The sequence below is a fragment of the Hylobates moloch genome, unplaced genomic scaffold, assembly GCF_009828535.3.
Source record: "Hylobates moloch isolate HMO894 unplaced genomic scaffold, HMol_V3 SCAFFOLD_12, whole genome shotgun sequence".
In the NCBI taxonomy this organism is placed as follows: domain Eukaryota; kingdom Metazoa; phylum Chordata; class Mammalia; order Primates; family Hylobatidae; genus Hylobates; species Hylobates moloch.
In genome coordinates, this window is record NW_026652287.1 from 51,018,885 (window position 1) to 51,025,685 (window position 6,801).

Here is a 6,801-nt window from a genome sequence, read left to right on the forward strand (position 1 = left end):
AGCGGGTGCTGGGGAGGAAGAGACCGTGGGGGAAGAGACGGCGCGGGAGGGGAGGAGGGGTGGGTGCCGAGGAGGGGGCGGTGGGGGAAAACGCAATGGGTAGGGACTATAGGGAGGGGTGCAGGGAGAGGCGAGCCTGGGGATGCGCGCCAGGGAGGGGGTGACGGGGGAGAGCGTAGAGGGAGGGGGACGACAAAGGCGGAGGGGGATGGGAGGGGGAGCTTAGGGAGTAGAGAAGGGATATGGACAAGGAGAGGGGTACATTGGGGCAGTGGGGGCGATGGGAGGGGGCGCTGGGAGACACCTTAGGTACCTGCAGTCTCCCGCCCAGCAGATTGCTCTGCGAGGGTGGGGGTTGCTGTGCCAGAAAGTCAGGATCTTCGAGTCCGAGCTTAAGGTTTCCAGATTTAGAAAAAAAAAAATTAAAAAAAAAAAATACAGGGCGCCCACTTAAACTTGACTTTCAGATAAACGACCAATTTTTTATTGTAAGTATGTCCCATTCCGTGTTCTCTACTTTATCCCGCAGCCCTAATCTTGGCTATTGTCGTTCCCCCCCACCCCCCAATTTACACACCACCTGTCCCTATCCTTTTCGAAAGCTGTGCGGACCCTCGCGGAAGACGCCTTTGTCTCCCGCCTGCCTAGCGCCCCACAGCCCGGCATGTGGGGTGTACCCCCGGACCCCGCCATCCCCTCCCCCAGCCATCTGCCGTCCTCCTGGCCTTGAACAACAGCCTGAGTCGAGTCCGGGCTAGGCAGGGGAATGCGCAAAGGTGCAGCACGCACCCTCGGGGATTTTCTAAGCGCTCCTCACCCCCCACGACCTCCAAACCCTCCGCTATGGGCCTGGCCTGCCAAGGCCACATCGCCCCGCGGGTCCCAGACACCCTCACCTTCTCCTCCAGGAACCTCCAGGGCTCTGCTTTCGGGCAGCCTCCCTCACTCTCTGGGCACAAAAGCACACAGTCACGTAGTAGGTGCTCACGAAGAAAACATTTGAGGGTGATTTTATGGAGGCAAGTGTAGGTGAGGGAGTGTTGCATTTCTCGACACGGACAACTGCGTCCTCATCCCATGGGGACATATACCCTCTCTGGGCCTTTGTCCCCTCCAACAAAGCAATTTCCCTTTTATCCTTCCCTTTGGTTTCAAAAAGTGCAAGATAACCTTTGTTATCAAAACAAAATCAAAGGGGGAAAGGTCAGCCCCCCAGGGGTCCCTGGCCCTGGGCTGCCCCCAGCGTCTCCCCTAACACTTCCCCAACTTGCCACGTTCGCTCCTTTTACTTATTCTCCATCGGAACAGTGGAACATTTGCGCCTCCGGCCTGGCTTCTGCTCAACCGGCCAGGAGCTCGGTCCTTGCCGATCATTTTCCCCAGGGGCATATTATTCCGGAAACGGGCTAAGCGGTCCCGGGTTGGGGACACGTTGGGTCCTGTGTTTTTAGTTTCGCTGGCCTAGGTGACGTCCCTGCAGAAGACGGCTGTGGATCTGCTGTGGCGTGTCTTGGAGGCATTTCTAGGGCGGCTAGCTGGGCAGAGGGTGGTGCTGTCCCTTTATTTGGAGCTAGGTAGCTCCTGGGGTGGTGCTGGGTCGGGAGTGGCCCTCTCCTCCCATCAGCTAGGACCAAGTTGCACCTGGCCCCTCATTCCCAGGGGCAGAGAGAGGAGAAGATGAAAGAGCAAGCAAGTTCACACCAGGGGTTGAGGGCAGTGAGAACAGTAAACCAGGGCGAGGTGCCCAGAGAAGGGGCGACTCTAGGGAAGAGGTGACCTTGGATGGAGCCCTGAAGACCACAGGTGGGAACAGGGGGTAAGGAGAGCCAGGAAAGGGCGATCCCGGCCCAAGAAACCGCAGATGCAAAGGCTCTGAGGCTAAACCGGTTAGGGGGAGACGCTGGGCGTGTCCAGAATGTGGTGGGCGGTCCCGGGAGACCGCCGAGGGATTGGAACAAAGGGTGGGCGTTGGGGGGGCAGACTGCGCCGGCCTGTGAGGAGTCAGGGTGCTCCTCTTGGTTCGAGAAGAGAAGGGAGGTGGGGGGAGGGCGGTCATGCGGGACAGGGACGTGACCTGTCACACGGGTTAGGACTGAAGTCTGTGGCTGCGTCAGGGAGAAGGACTGAGGCGGGGACAGGAGGAGCTGCGGGACTGGGGAGGGTTTTCGGGCTCCACTGGGCGATTGTGGGGTCCACGGGGTGTAGGGGAATCCCCTGATCATGGGTGTCCTTGTCACCTCTGCAGCCTGACTCTCCTTCACTGTGTCTGACTAAAGCATGGGTCGCAGCCTTCCCCAACAGGGGCGGGAAGTCCCCCCCAGGGAGGGTGCTGGGTGACACCCCTTGTCCTCGGCTCCTGCGAACCCACCGGCTCTCTGCCTCCACAGTGCAGACCCGAAGGCCTCCTCCCCTTTGTTCTTTTTCCCTCCACACGGTCACGGTCACACCGGCGGCTCCCTCTGAGCGCATCTCACACACAATGGGGGTGGGGGGGTGCGCTCCCAATTTCCCCTCCCCTCAGTATCGGCGTCCCCGAGCCCCGCCCGCGCCACGGAATCCCGGCCTCCAGACCCCGCCCGGGAAGCTGGTTACCTTTCCAGAGAGGCTCCCCGCCGGGGGGCTAGGGAGGGGGGAGGGCTATTTTTAGGACGAATGGAAGAAAAGAGAGGAAAAAAAACAAAAAACAAAAACCAGAATGGAGGTTTGTAGAAACCTCCCTGCTTCCAAGAGGAACCCCCCTCCCTGTCCCCCGCCCCAGACCAAGGCTGAAGGTGGGTGGGGGTTCAGAGACGGGGCGGGGCAGGGGACTTCGAGGAGGAACACAGTGGTCTGAGCTGGAGCCACGCTTTCTGTTGGAGGGGGCAGCTGAAGGAGAACAGCAAGACATATCCGGCGGCCCCACGGACTCGGAGAGCTGGAGGGACCCCGGAGGTGGGCACTTGTCCATTCGCTGAAGGGAAACTGAGGCTCAGAAAGGGGCTTGGCAGGGCCGAGGTCATGGGAAGGGCTTGCCCCTGGACTTCTCCCTCCCATCCGCTACCGAGCCAGACCCCGGGAGCCACACTGTTCTAAGGTGGCAGAGCGACCTTCACAACTCTGCCACCCAAGCCCGGGCCAGTCAGGCTCAAGGGGTCCCTAATCGCGCAGGTTGGGGGGAGGGTGTCACCAGCCCAACAATGAAATAGAGAAGTTTTCTGTGGTTTGGTTCTGGCCACCCAGGCTCCCCTTTCCTAGCTGGGACCTTCCAGCCCGGTCAACGTCGCCAGCTGCCCGAAGCCTCTGGGTCCCCCGATCCTCCCCAGTGGCGTGGTGGGGAGGCTTTAATTGCCTGCCTTCCTCTCTCCCTGTCTTCTTTCCTGGATCTGGGAGAGCGGCCCCCTAGAGTGAGGGGAGCAGCCCTGTTCCGTGCTGCTGGGACACTGGGCCCTGGCCAGGGGCTTCCGCTCTCCGGGCCTCACTTTCCTCGTCTGTAAGATAACACCTTGGGCCAGAGGCGGCAGAGGGTCCTCCCATCTCTTTGACCGTTTTCTAAGATTTGCTGTCACGCCCCTGGGTGGAGGGGGGAGAATGGGCTTTGGCGAGAGACCTGGAGGGGGATTCCATTCCTGCTTTAGAGGAGACGCCTTGCGGGGGGGAGGGCCCGGGCTGTGGCCGCGACGGACTGCCTCCCTCGGCCTGCGGGGTCCGCGCCCCCTCCCCGGGCGGCGGGGCGGGGCCCAGGTCGGCGGGGAGGGGGTCGGCTCTGCGGCGGCGCGCGCACACCCTCCCGGCTCACACGCCCTTGCCCGGCCGTGCACTTGTCTTCGCGCTCGGGCTGGGCGCAGGGACTCCGGCTGCGGCGGCCGACTCCGGCCGGTGAGTGGCAGTGGGGGGCACGGCGGGGAGCGTTCGGTCCCGGCGGCGGTCCCCTTCTCTTTGGTGGGCGGATTGGTCAAAGCTTGCCCGACTCCGGGAATTCAAAGGGGAGCTGCGGGAGGAGCGGGGCATCCCTTCTTCAACCCCAGTCTCCAACACCGATCCCGGGAGTCAGCTCCTGACCCCACCCCCATGCCCTGTGAGGAGGGGGTTCCTGCTTCCAGGTCTGGGGATGCGCAGACATCCCCCTCCCTCCGCAAGGTGAAGGTGGGGACATGGGGATCCTCCACGCCTGCACCCTCCTCAGTGGTGGGGGGAAAGGAGCGCTGGTTCCCGTTGCCCCCTCCTCCCTTTCTGTCCCCTCAGGTTTCTCCCTTTCTCCTTGCGTGGTGGCGGGGATTCCCTGTGCTGGCCCCGCTGCGCAGTAGGAGGGAACCCCCCACCTGCCAGCCTACTGTGCGCTGGGCTCCGGGTTCCTGTTCTTTTCCCTAAGCTCCCTCCCTTCCCCCCTCCCCTCTCCCGGACAGGAGGAGGGGCTGAGGCCCAGAGAGGGTTACCACTCGGCCAAGGTCATCCAGCTGGGCTGGGGCAGAGCAGGTTTCTGGTCAGATCCACGAATCCCGGGACCCAGCTGGTGAGGTCAGCTCTGGGATCCTCTGCCCCCGCCGCCATTTAACCCTGAGCATGGGGTGCCAGGGCCCCAGAACTGGGGGGATTCCTTACTTTCTCCAAGTTTCTCCTCCTGCTAGAGACCCAGACAGGACTGAGCCAAGAAGCCCCGGCCTCGCTCTCTTCCGGGGCTCCCAGATCTCACCTCCTCTTGTCCCCCCTGTGCCCCCCCTCCCAGCCTCCTCAGGCTGCCCAAGACCTCATCAAAGGAAATCCCTGGGGGGAAGGGGCTTATAGATGGGGAAGTCAAAGCTTCTGGAGCGACGGAGGAGAGAATTTTACTCCGACGCAGCAACCCGCTGAGTGACCTTGGACAAGGCCCTGCCCTGCCAAGGCTAGGGTCAGCACCAAGTCCCCCTGGCTGGAACAGGTGGCCCCTGAGCCATCCAAGGTGACCATTGCTCTGATCCCAGGTCCTGGTGAGAGAAAGGGCAGCTGGGGTTTCCCCTTCAGTCCTGTTCTGGGGTCTGGCATTGCTCCTGCCTACCATGGGGTGTCCTTTTCTGCCCCCTTCTCCAGGATCGGACTTGGGTACCATGTGCTTCTATAAGCCCTCTGCAGACAGCTCTAAATAGATGGAGGGAGTACCCCAAGGGAGCTACAGGCCCCCAGGACAGCTTCAGAGCTGGGGAGCAAGAGTTCAGCTGGTCTGCCAAGCGAGGTAGTTCACAACTGTAATCCCAACACTTTGGAAGGGCGAGGCAAACTCAGGAGTTCGAGACCAGCCTGGGCAACATACTGAAACCCTGTCTCTACAAAAAATAAAAAAAATTAGCCAGGTGTAGTGGTGCACACTTGTAGTCCAAGCTACTTGGTGGCCGAAGGTGGGAGGATCGCTTGAGCCCAGGAAGTTAAGGCTGCAGTGAGCCATGTTCATGTGACTGCACTCCACCCTGGGTGACAAAATGTCACCTCCCTGAATGTTACCCACCTAGATCTCCCCATGGTGAAGGAACTAGGGGCAATGTGAGGGGGTGAGCAGGAACAGCATTGGGAAAGACAGATAAAGCATTCAGTGTCTCGCGTCTGGAGCCCAGTGAAAGGAGGAGTGGCCTTAGGGAGGGGACGTGGAAGAGGTGGGGCTAGCCCAGGGCCCCATTGGAGCCATAAAGCCACTGATCTTAAGCTTCCTGAAAGCTTAGGAGATGACCCAGCTCAGCAACACCAAGCTGGAGCACAGATCTGTTCTAAAGACCATTGTATGTAATAGGCTGAAGCAGGTGGATCACCTCTGGCCAGGACTTCGAGTCCAGCCTGGCCAACACAGCAAAACCTCATCTCTACTAAAAATACAAAAAGTAGCCAGGCATGGTGGCAGTCACCTGTAATCCCAGATACTTGGGAGGCTGAGGCAGGAGAATTGTTTGAACCCTGGAGGCAGCAGTTGCAATAAGCTGAGATCACATCACTACACTCCAGCCTGGGTGACAGAGCAAGACTCTGTCTCGAAAAAATAAAAAATAAAAAAGACCATTGTAGTCCGGGAGCTGTCTGCACCCTACTCTTTTGGGTCCCCGCCTCCACCCCGCACCCCCTGTCTGATCATTACAGATCTCAAAGGGACAGGAAAGGCAGCAGCAGCCACCCTTTCTCCCAGTCAAGTGGTCACCAGCAGGACTGAAGGGGACAGCCCCTTTGCAGTGGCCCGGCGAGGAGACCCCTGCACCCTAGGGTGAGTGAGTCCCAGACTTGGGTCACCTTTGGGGGTGGGGGTGGCTCAGGGGTTGGATAGAAAAATTGGTAACTGGGCAGGCTAGGTGGCTCACGCCTGTAATCCCAGCACTTTGGGAGGCTGAGGCAGGTGGATCACTTGAGGTCAGGAGTTCGAGGCCAGTTTGGCCAACATGGCAAAACTCCGTCTCTACTAAAAATACAAAAATTACCCGGGGATGGTGGTGGGCACCTGTAATCCTAGCTACTTGGGAGGCTGAGGCAGCAGGACCACTTGAATCCGGGAGGCAGAGGTTGCAGTGAGCCAAGATCGCACCACTGCACTCCAGCCTGGGTGACAGAGCAAAGCTCTGTTTCAAAAACAAAACAAAACAAAAAAAAAGGTGACCCGAGGAGAAAGTGCCAGCTTTTGAAATAATAACAAGCTGGGTACAGTGGCGTGCACCTGTGGTCCTAGCTACTCGGAAGGCTAAGGTGGGAGTATGAAGAGTCCAGGAGTTCGAGGCTGCAGTGAGCTGTGATTATGCTTGTGAATGGCCACTGCACTCCAGCCTAGGCGACAGAGCGAGACCCCCATCTCTTTAATTAAAAAAAAAAAAAAAAAAA

The 6,801-nt window shown here is 59.6% G+C and overlaps 1 protein-coding gene across 1 annotated transcript in view; it reads left to right on the forward strand.

The window, feature by feature from the left end:
• Positions 1 to 3,776: 3,776 nt before the first annotated feature.
• Positions 3,777 to 6,801, forward strand: part of KCNN1 (potassium calcium-activated channel subfamily N member 1) — a 50,571-nt gene continuing 47,546 nt past the window's right edge. Inside the window, exons 1-2 of the mRNA XM_058424893.1 lie at positions 3,777 to 3,855; positions 6,076 to 6,196. The gene's annotated coding sequence lies outside the window, so the exon portion shown is untranslated. The remainder of the gene's footprint in view (positions 3,856 to 6,075; positions 6,197 to 6,801) is intronic.